The sequence below is a fragment of the Hirundo rustica genome, chromosome 1 (assembly GCF_015227805.2).
Source record: "Hirundo rustica isolate bHirRus1 chromosome 1, bHirRus1.pri.v3, whole genome shotgun sequence".
NCBI classification, from domain to species: Eukaryota; Metazoa; Chordata; class Aves; order Passeriformes; family Hirundinidae; genus Hirundo; species Hirundo rustica.
In genome coordinates, this window is record NC_053450.1 from 59,081,857 (window position 1) to 59,092,247 (window position 10,391).

At 41.3% G+C, this 10,391-nt stretch overlaps 1 protein-coding gene across 1 annotated transcript in view; it reads left to right on the plus strand.

The window, feature by feature from the left end:
• Positions 1 to 9,133, plus strand: part of C1H18orf63 (chromosome 1 C18orf63 homolog) — a 29,764-nt gene extending 20,631 nt beyond the window's left edge. Inside the window, exon 15 of the mRNA XM_058422484.1 lies at positions 8,995 to 9,133. The gene's annotated coding sequence lies outside the window, so the exon portion shown is untranslated. The remainder of the gene's footprint in view (positions 1 to 8,994) is intronic.
• Positions 9,134 to 10,391: the final 1,258 nt, after the last annotated feature.

Here is a 10,391-nt window from a genome sequence, read left to right on the forward strand (position 1 = left end):
CTGTGCTAAATAGCCAGCTACTTTCATGGTCTAAACTGTGGGGGAGAGCCCTGTTACTCCACCCACCCACTCCTTGTGAAAGCATGGGAAGGTGATGATAGTGAGCAGAACGACGCTGGGTACAGGAACGGTGGTGGAAGTGCCACTAGTGGGAAGGAAGGATCAGTGCTGTGACTGCCTTGGGAGGATTTGGTGATGCTGAAGGGACCTTTGCTGCTGTCTTACTCTTCACTGTTTATGTGGAGGGGTTGTAAGAGCCCACCTCAGTTTCTGCTTTTAGTCAGTTCTCACTGACTGGCCAGAACACCCTCACTTCTGGCAGGTGCCAAAACCTGTCAAAGCACAGGAACCCTCAACATTCAGGATCACATGCAGCTTCCACATGTGATATCTGCAGGCTTGGTTTCTCAAGATTAAAGAAACATACTACTCCACAGGTCCCAAAATATATAAATATACATAGGAACAAGTGAAAATGTAAAAGGTTAAAACAATTCTCAGGTGTGAGAAGCTGGCGAAGAGGTCAGTTATCACTTGCCCACTGACATCTGGTGGGTTTTGTAGTGTTTTATAGGCTTGCCATCAGTTATCAAATCATCTGAGTCTATATCTAAGTTTCATTCCGATTCACATTTGCCAAAGAGTTCTTTGGCCTCTGTATTAGAGGATTCAGCAAATATTTGTTGAGTTGAAGCATTCATGATGAGTTCCCTATATTTAGTAAATATGCATTTCCAGAGAGTGATCTTTGCTCACATATATTCCTATGCTGACACCGTTCTTATCCTCCCTCGTGTTCACAGATGTAAGCCAGAGGGAATTTTTATGTACTTTTAACTGGCGTATGCTCAAGCCCTCTGTCAAATCTCAATTTAAAAGTTTACAGATTATCTTATAGGTGTTTATAACTGCAGGGAAGCTTGCTGTTTAGTCCTTTGGTGCCAGCTTCGTACCTGCTTGTGGTTTAAACCAGATCTCTGGAAGTATTAAGTTACTGTATCACAAAGTAACTTACCAAACAAATACAGCACTTTAAGAGCTTTGGGCTGCATGTTTTGTTGCACCAACTTGCTCATCCTTCCTTCACGGAGAAACAGGTACTGAAGAATTGTGGCATCTCCTGAACTAGTTCAGGAAAACGTCTTATCTCGGCCCTGAAAACCATACAGAGTTCTTCCATCTCTTCACAAATCTGAGTGGTTCTGTTGACCCATGCACAGCACAGAGCAGCAGCTTAACCTCTCACTTAAAAATTTGCAGCCAGGATGAGCAAGTCTGTTTTCCCTAGGATCTGTGCAGAATTCGATGCAAACTCTGAACATCTTAATTCCCCCAGGGTAGTGTTAGAATCTGGAACAAGGCAGTCCAACTTTGCTGGAAAATATGTGAAAATTGCTTTCAAAGAGCCTACAGATCCACCAGAAACACACATAGCTTCTTGCAACCATTTTTTATTGTTCAAAACAGTGACAACAAATTTCTTATTTAACCCAATATGTAAAAGGGATTTATGCTTGTTCCAGTGGGAGAAGTTCAAAAGTATTGAAGGCTAATATATCTGATCTTCTTGAGGAAGCTCTTTGTCTGGGATTAAATGATCACTCTCAGGGAGACTCTTCTATTCCATTGTGTTAACAGCTAAATACGTGTGTATATTTGTATATAAACATGCACACACATGTCTATATGTTTTAGAGCACATACATACATATGACTCTGCTTCATTAGAGATGCTTAAAAGTTATGCTGAGTGTGTGTAATGTGAAAAGTGTTATTCTAGTGCAAACAGTTCAGATTGGGCAGCAGTGTTGGGAAGTTCCCTGTTGCCAAGTACCAGGGGGTGGTGCAAGAGGGATAATTTTCCTCTTGTTTCCCCGATTCCCCTGTCCACAATACAAAATTCTATTTGCAATGACAGCAGCAGCTGCCAAAGCTTAGCTGGTTTTAACTGTGCTGAGCTTAATTAAATACTGTTAAACCATCAACTGCTATCTAAATAAATCAACAGTAAGAAGTGTGCTGATATCTGCAGATTGCAGTATGGTTATGGCATGAAATTTTGGGTGATGCCAACTCAGTAGTGAAGGTAAAACTTTGACTCTTCTCTGTGTGCCAGGACCTACCTGTTCCAAAACTAGTCTGTCCACTGCAGGTGCCGGGGAGTTGAAAGTGGTCACCTGGGTGGGTGATCCAAAGCTGAACTTTAACATAAATAAACACAAAGCATGTTGTTATGTGCTTCTCAGCTTCCACAGCCCGATAAAATGCATTTCCCTTAATTATGCATAGTATCACAGCACAGATTTTGGCAAGAAGGAACGTTTGTCTTGCAAAGCAGTTGGCCACCTGTCTCAGTGCAGCCAGTGAGTACCAGGGAATGGTAACCAGCAGGTTGAGGATGGGGATTTGCTCCCTCTACTCTGCTCTCATGAGATCTTCTGCATCCAGCTCTGGGCCTACCAACACCAGAAGCAAGTGGACCTTTTGAAGTGGGTCTGGAGTAGGGCCCCAAAGATGATCAGAGAGCTGGAGCATCTCTGCTGTGGGGACAGGCTGAGGGAGCTGCAGTTATTCAGCCTGGAGGGGAGAAGGCTGTGGGATCACCTCACAGCAGCCTTCCAGCCAAAGGGTACAAGAGAGCAGGAGAAGGACTGTTTGCAAGGGCACGGAGTGATAGGACACATTAATGAAACTGAAAGAGACAGGCTGAGATCAGATGTTAAGAGGAAATTCTTCACTGTGAGCATAGTGAGGCACTGGAGCGGGCTGCCCAGAAAAGCTGTGGGTACCCCATCCCTGGAAGGGTTCAAAGCCATGTTGGATGGGGCCCTGAGCAACCTGGTCTAGTGGAAGGTGTCCCTGCCCATGAGAGAGAAGGTTGGAATGAGACGATCTTTATGGTCCCTTCCAACCCAAAAAATTCTATGATTCTGTGAAATCAGCTAAAACTGCTCAGTGCCAAAGTGTTTTCCAGAATAAAAATAAGAAGGGTTATTCTCCTGGGAGGTGCAAGCAAGAAACCCATATATCTACACATTCAAAAAAAAAAGGTACTTATTTAATTTTTTATGTCGCCTTTTTTATTACATTATGAAGCAGAAATATTTTTATTGCAACTGAAGCTTCACGTCTCTGGGATATTTCAAAGCACATGAGGTAAATGAAACTAAATTAAACCTCTGCTGAAGAGGGAAAAAGGGGTGGTAAATCATAATTCAAAATGTAGTTCTTAGTCTTAAAAATGAAAAAAAAAATCAGAACATTAACTTCATTTATTTTCCATTTATACGATGGAAAATAATATGGGAAGAATTAAAATGGAACCTTGGTAAAGCAGATAACATTCTGAAGCTTACTGTGCAGCTTTTAATATATGTGGCCAGCACTGTTAAGTACTGAAGTATGTTTAAAATCAAACATTTGTTAATCAGGAAAATTCTGTAGCTCTCCTTGTATTGCAAGAGAGGCATAAGTAAGGCTCACTTCCATAATTTTGTGTTTTCTGGGAGTTTGGATGCTTTGAAGGCTGACAAAATTTTCATTGTATATCAGATTTTGCAGGTCCTGTAAGAATGTTCTTGGTAAAATGCCACCCAAAGTGATCGTGTTGTCCTAGGTTATTATTTTTCAGTTTCATACCACTAGTTGAATACTCTGCCTCTGCAGGTTTTTTTAATTTAGAAAGAATAACAATAAAATCCAAAATCTGCCCATCAGTGAAAGTAAATGCATTCCAGTAATAGAAAACACATAGCTCCCGACACCTGGGCACCCAGCCAGCCCAGCTTGGTATTAATCATACATATTCATTAGTTCTCATTTAGAGATGAGTCAAGTGATGTTAGCAGTATAAGTGCACACAGTGTGAGCCACCATTCAGCTGTAAAGGGAAAAACAACACCACTATGGGGATTTCGTGTGCATTGGGAATACTGGGTAAACACACATCCCTTGGCCACTGGCATGCCTGCATCCACCGAGGCTGCTGGGTGAGCGGTGCTGAACTGCATTCCCTCGTGCCCTGCACTCCCCTAGCGCAGCCAGAGCTGCTGTCCTTTGCACCAGAATGCCAGTTTTGCCTATTTTCCCAGGCCTTTTCTGAGCTGGAGGGAGCCAATTGGATAGGAGTGGGCAAGAAGCTGAGTTAAATCACAGACACTCCTCTAGAAAGCTGATGTACATGTTTGACTTCAGAGATTAATTTATTTTAAATGACTCAAATCAAAAGGGTAAAAATTACTTATCTGCTGCATTGTTAGTGAGTGATAATGAGCCCGAGGGAATTTGTTGTGACAGTTACGCTGGGAGTTTCGGGACCCTGAATGCCTTAACTTTTGCAGCTTTATGGAGAAAAGTTCTCATCTACTGGCATCTTTTCAAATATTAATGGAAATTTTAACACGTGGTAGAGAAAAAGATTTCTTTTGAAATATTTGGGGTTTTTTCCAAACTTCTGTTTTTTTTTTTTTTTAAAAATAATTATGCAATTATATTGAATATTAAACCCAGGGTGGAGATCTAAAGCAGTCATATTGACAACTGGAAAGGAGAAGAGAGATCTTACAGAAAGTCTCTGTAGATTAAATAGAAAAAGATACAGAGAAGGAAAGTTTTTTGGTGACCTAAGCCCATTCCCTGCTGAGGGGGAGTACACCCCCCTGACTGAGTACCCGCCTAGCTGGATTCTCATCTGAACCTACTGAGCTGTGCATGAGTAATGAGATAGCATGGAAAGTATGCATCATTAATTTTTAAGAGAGCTACTGTTGGAAGAAAACGATCAGACTTTGTGAGTGTAATAGACCTGTCAGGGCCACGTTTTAACACCAGAACATTTTTATTTTCATGTCTCCGAAGAGTCAGTATCTGTTTAAGTTACAGCAACACTCATTTATTGTGCAGTTTCACACAGTACCCAGGGGAAATTCGATGCAAAGTTTAGCTCCTTTGAATCAACTGCACACGCCTGCTACTGCATAATCAGGGCAAGTATTTTAGAATAATTCCAAATAATAGCAGTAGCCTTTTAACTTGTTCATTATGGGAAAAAGGAAAAACAAAACAAAACAAAACCAAACAAACAAACAAACAAAAAACTTAGCATAGAGTGCACCAGGGATTTCTTTTGTATTTTTGGGAACTTGGGCTAAAACACTTATTCAGTAACTTACTATTTTATTAAGATGTATTATGTTGCATTTTCAGATATAACAGTCACACAAGCTCAGAAGGTCTGTAAAAATTTAAGACTCACATAGTATCAGTGGATGGGGCACTTGTAGTTCTGATGAGCTTATACTCAGGCAGGACAGACACACTTTTGGAGGTGTAGACTATGGACAGGAACAGAGCTAGTGAGTATCAAAATTTACAACTTGTTCTGTGTCACAGTTCCCATTGAGTTCTGTGCGCATTTAATCAAGTCTCCCTTTATGATTATGGTGGTGCTTCCATTAAAGGCAATTAATCAATCATACTGAATTCTGTGTCATTTTTGTCACTCTGTCTCCCACAAGTTTATGCTTGCTCAGTGCAAAGGTGCAGTTCTCTGCCTCCATCCAAATGAGGGTCTTCCCACCTCTGCTTCTTGAGCTACAGTGTGCTTAGAACTACAGTGTGAATAATGGACTTTTGGGAATGCTCTACGGAAGGTAATTAATGGGACTGGCTCTCATTCCTAGTGAGTCATGTTTGGGCCAGTAACAATTTTCATATGGTTTAGGTTGCTCAATCTTGCTTAATAAGACAGTTTTGATTAAATCCATTCAGAGTGTCTGAGCCAGGTGCTTTTTGAAAAGGAAATCTAGCAAGACCTGTAATAAGCTTTATTTTTCCCATTTTGGTCTTTTGAGATTGGTTCATCACCAAACACGTTAGATTTCTTTTATCCTTCTAACGTTTCTTCTTGGAGGGGAAAAAAATATTTTGACTTAAAACTGTGACCGCAGGTATTCAGCTCATGTATTTGCTCATGTCTTCGTTCATGTCTTTTTGCACCTTGGTCTTTTTGCACCAACTTCTATTGCTTCTTGCTTGTGCTTACAGTGTGTTGTCTCACAAAGCTGCCAACTCCCATTTGTGATGAAGGTTTGCTGCTCCCTGCTTTTCCTCCTGCTCTCTTCCCAAGTGGGTCACCCACAACTGCAGTTCCTTGGGATGGCCCTGCCCAAGGTGTCCCTGTGCCTGCCCCAGGGTGTCTCTGTGCCTGCCAGTATCTCTCTGGCCAGGAGTGTCAGCCCAGCTACACAGTACCAAGACCATCATCATCTGTGGGCAGACAACCCTGGGATGGCGGGGCTCTCAGGCAGTGTGACACGGCTGCAGCCCTGGTCAGACAGCCAGACCCGGCCTTCTGTGCCTCAGAGTTGCCCTGTATACAGTATCAGAAAAGATCTTAACACAAATGGTCTTTGTTTGAATGCAAACTCTTTGCTCTAAAGTGCTGATCCCACTTGTACCCAGGCTCTGGCCACCTGGATGCCTCCCATAATGCTCTGGTATCCATTCCCCCATTTCCCCGTTCCAGGCTTGAAGTGATTACACAGTTTGGTTGATGGTGCTACAAGAGTTGCATGGAGATGCTTCCCTCCTGGGCCAGGGAGGGCCCAGGACCAGCTCATTCTTTCTGTGAGTACATGCCAAATATCCATTTCTGAGCAGCCCAGTGAGTCTCAGAAAACCAGACAGCGCCAGCTCCTCCCATGAGGCTTGCTCTCTCTCACAGTCTTATTCCAGTCTGATGTTTTTAGTTTCCCAGACAGAAATCTGTCACTAATCAGTGTTTTCTTACCCCTGTCTTGGCTTCCACAGTTGTATGTCCAAACAAAGATCCAGGGATGACCAAGAAATTTTCCAGTTTTTTTACTCTTTCAGTATTTATTTTGAAGAGATGTTTGAAAGAGAGAGTTTGAGACATCTTTCAGAGCAGTGTCTTTTCCAGCATGCAAGATTTAGGGTATGTGCTGCTGATTTCAGACAGGTGATGTTCTTCCCCTGATTGCACCAATACCTTTCTTCCAGCTCCTACAGCCTTTTATGCCCAATGATCTGTGATCACTGCAAAAAAAATATGTTACTCCAGTAGTGTATCTGGATATCTGGAAACTGATCCTCTAGCATCCCAAGATGAGGTGACATGCCAGCACAGCTTCCCCATCCCTGCCAGAGCTAGAGCTGGCACAGAAACCATCTACCAGGAGGGTTCACGGTGGCTGTGATGACTGCACAACTTCAAGCAGTGCCAGACCTGCCCAGTGAGCAGGTGCACAGAGGGCGTTAAAGGCTTAGAGATCCCAGAGGAGCTAGATCCACGACTGACAGTCATCAGTAGCCCTGCAAGCAGCTAGTTTTCCATATAAAAGATTTGTCCCCAAACTATTCTTAGTACTTGGGGAGTACATTTTGTTGCTTAGAGCTTGTGATTAAATGGGGAAATAACTTCTCATGCCCCTTTGTCTCCCATTCATCAGCACGGCTGCATTGAAACTAAAATAAATGACCTTAGAAAGGAGAATTTTATGTTACAAAAATACCCTTACAGAATGTATGGAAAGCATGTGAATATTTCTGAAATATGATCAAAACAAAACCCAGATGACTGTAAGAGGCTGAAGTAACATCATCTTTCCTTTATTCATCCCAACCAGAGTTTAAATCTGCTGCAGGCAGTCTTTAAAAATAGCACTTAATGCTATGCCAGAGCATCCTGCAGAAAAGGTACAAACCATTAATGTGCATGGATTGTCTTCCTTTAACTCTGTGAAAAGGCTTAATGGTACAACTGCACTAATGGTAATTGTGTAATAGATTAATTTGTAATAATTACTTAAGTGCAATGTTGTTCTTCCACGGTGGAGAACAAAAACAAGAAGTTAAACCATTGAATCAGTTATTAAAATAAATCTTGGCCTCTTTGGTTTGTAGGGGTCTTTGAAACTTGAGTTAGAAAGATGACAATAACTTTCAAGGGTAGTTCTTGGGAGGCTGTTTGGAGGGTATTTAAATATTTTTACTTTTCCTGCTCTTGCCCCTGGTCTCTGCCTGATTTGACATCTCTCTGGGCTTTGAAGTTGGTGGATTGTCTTAGATTGTTGGTACGTGCTTATCTTGCCATCCTTTCCAACCCAGCCTGTAAACACAGAGCCTATGGATCCACCCCACCCCACCCCAGTGGTGTTGACAGGGCGTGGCATTCACAGTCCGTGAATCTCAGGGGACTGTGAAACAGAAGTATTTCAACCAAAGTAATAAAGCCTGTCTTAGCACCGAGAACAAAACTTCCATCAGTTCCAACAGAGGCAGACAGATTTTTAATTCTTCTATCTGCTGAATATTTAGTATTTTTGAGTAATTTCTACTTTTTCTGGGTATCTGAGAACTCAGTTTCTCTGTGCATCCCAATTTCAGAGTAGATTTTGCGGAGAAGAAACAGCTTTCTCATGAAAATATAGCTATTGAATGCTATGGCTGGGTCTTTAAGGTGTTGGGGTTTTTTTTTGGGGGGGGGTGGTGGGGTGGGGTTTGGCATGGGTTTTGTTAGAGACAGGTGAAGCTTTGAGTTTTATTTCATTCTCTTTAGTCAGAGAATTCCAGTCATCTGGAATTTCTTTTGAGTTTTCAGTTCCATTCTGGCCTGCTCCTTATGTAGTGGATTTCTCTAACTTCATAAACAGATACTTGAGGTAGAAAAGAATGCAGATGTTCATTATACGAAGCAGAAGAACAAATACATAGGGGGGTTTTTTTGTTGTTGTTGGTTTTTATTATTATTATTATTATTATTTATTTTGTCAGTTCTCAGTAATACCTGCCTAGAGAAACATTAAAATAAAACCATATGCTTATAGAGCACTTAATGCCTTTTAAAATTCTATATAAAACACTAATCTACTGTGGAGTTTTTGTTTGTTTGTTTGTTTGTTTTTAAATCTCAGTTCATTTAAATAAATATGCAAAGAGTTTTTCAATTAAAAATGCCAACACACATTCTTGCAGAGCATTTTGCTTGAGTGGATGTAGCGTGCCAGTGCCTGACCCTGTCTTACCCAAAGCTGTCTTACTCCATGAGAAAGATACTGGAAGAAGAGGTGGCTGGAAGCCAGCATCAGGCAGACTTAATTGAGAAACAAGTGAGAGTGATTAGCCACTGGAACACACTGGGAAGAGAAGTGGAAGGTTTTCTGCGTCTGGATGTCTTCAAATCAACAATCAAATCTCACATGGAAGAAATGAGTAATCAGACAAACAATTTTGGGGCTCAACAGAGGGTAATTGTATGAAAGCCTGTGATCTGCAGAAGATTACAATATTTAACAATTCCTTCTGGATTTAAGCCTGAGTTCGGGGCAAATTAAAATGCTGATAACATGAGTGTGACTTTCTGAACCCTGAATTCCCTTCTGCAGATCTTTTCTTCAAGTTTGCCAAACTCCAAACATCCAACTATTCAGTGAGTATGGAAATAATTTTCAAAAAGGCCAGTCTTGAAAAGTTGCCAAGAAAATCATGGGCCCACATGTTACAATAAACATCTGTAGGTGAAAACTCCTCACAGCAGAAAGAAGCTGTTTTTATACTGATGGGCCATCAAGAAGCCTGACTGATACATTTTCTGCTCGTGTCTTTGGTCCAGAAACCCTTTTGGTGACCTCAAATGTCAGACCAAGGTAATTCCTTTACTCAGTAAGTTGGTCTGGATGGGCATCAAATGCAAATGCTGCTAGGATTTAATTGTCTTTATGCTTGACAAGTGTAAAGACAGAAAAATGGATTGACTTCATTCTTGACAAGTTTAAGGACAGAAGAATGGATTGAGCAAACTGACTGGTGAGCTACCACCAGTTCCCCCAGTCACGTTTTCCATCTAAGCATTGACTCGTGTGATAAAAGCATTTTATCATTTGATAAAACTGAGCTGTCAGGGTTTAAAGTGCGAGAACACATTATCACATGGCAAACAATTAATTCTACTCACTTATTTCATCAGGTGTTTGTGGTGGTGGAGTCTGCACTCTCAGCCAGCCAACAGACCCCTCAGGACTGCCCTGGGAGTGCTTCAGCGAGTGTGGGGAGCACAAGTAATCCAATCACCCCTCTGTGGGAATAGCTTGAATAGTAGGTAAAATGTCAGTATTTCAAATATTCATATGAACAGAGGCACATCTTCTGTCCATACCTAACAAATTAATACTAATTAGAGGAGGAGGAATTCAGTGGCTCTTCCTTTAGCAATAAATTATAATCTGTGACATATTAAAAGAGTTTCATCTCTTTCAACCTTTTTTTTTCCTATTTCTCTTGAAAAATAAGTAGATACACGCTTTAATTTCAGGCAAGCTCTTTAGCCAGTGGGGTTTTTGTTGTTTTTCAAAATTAGTGAAATTGGTTCCTTT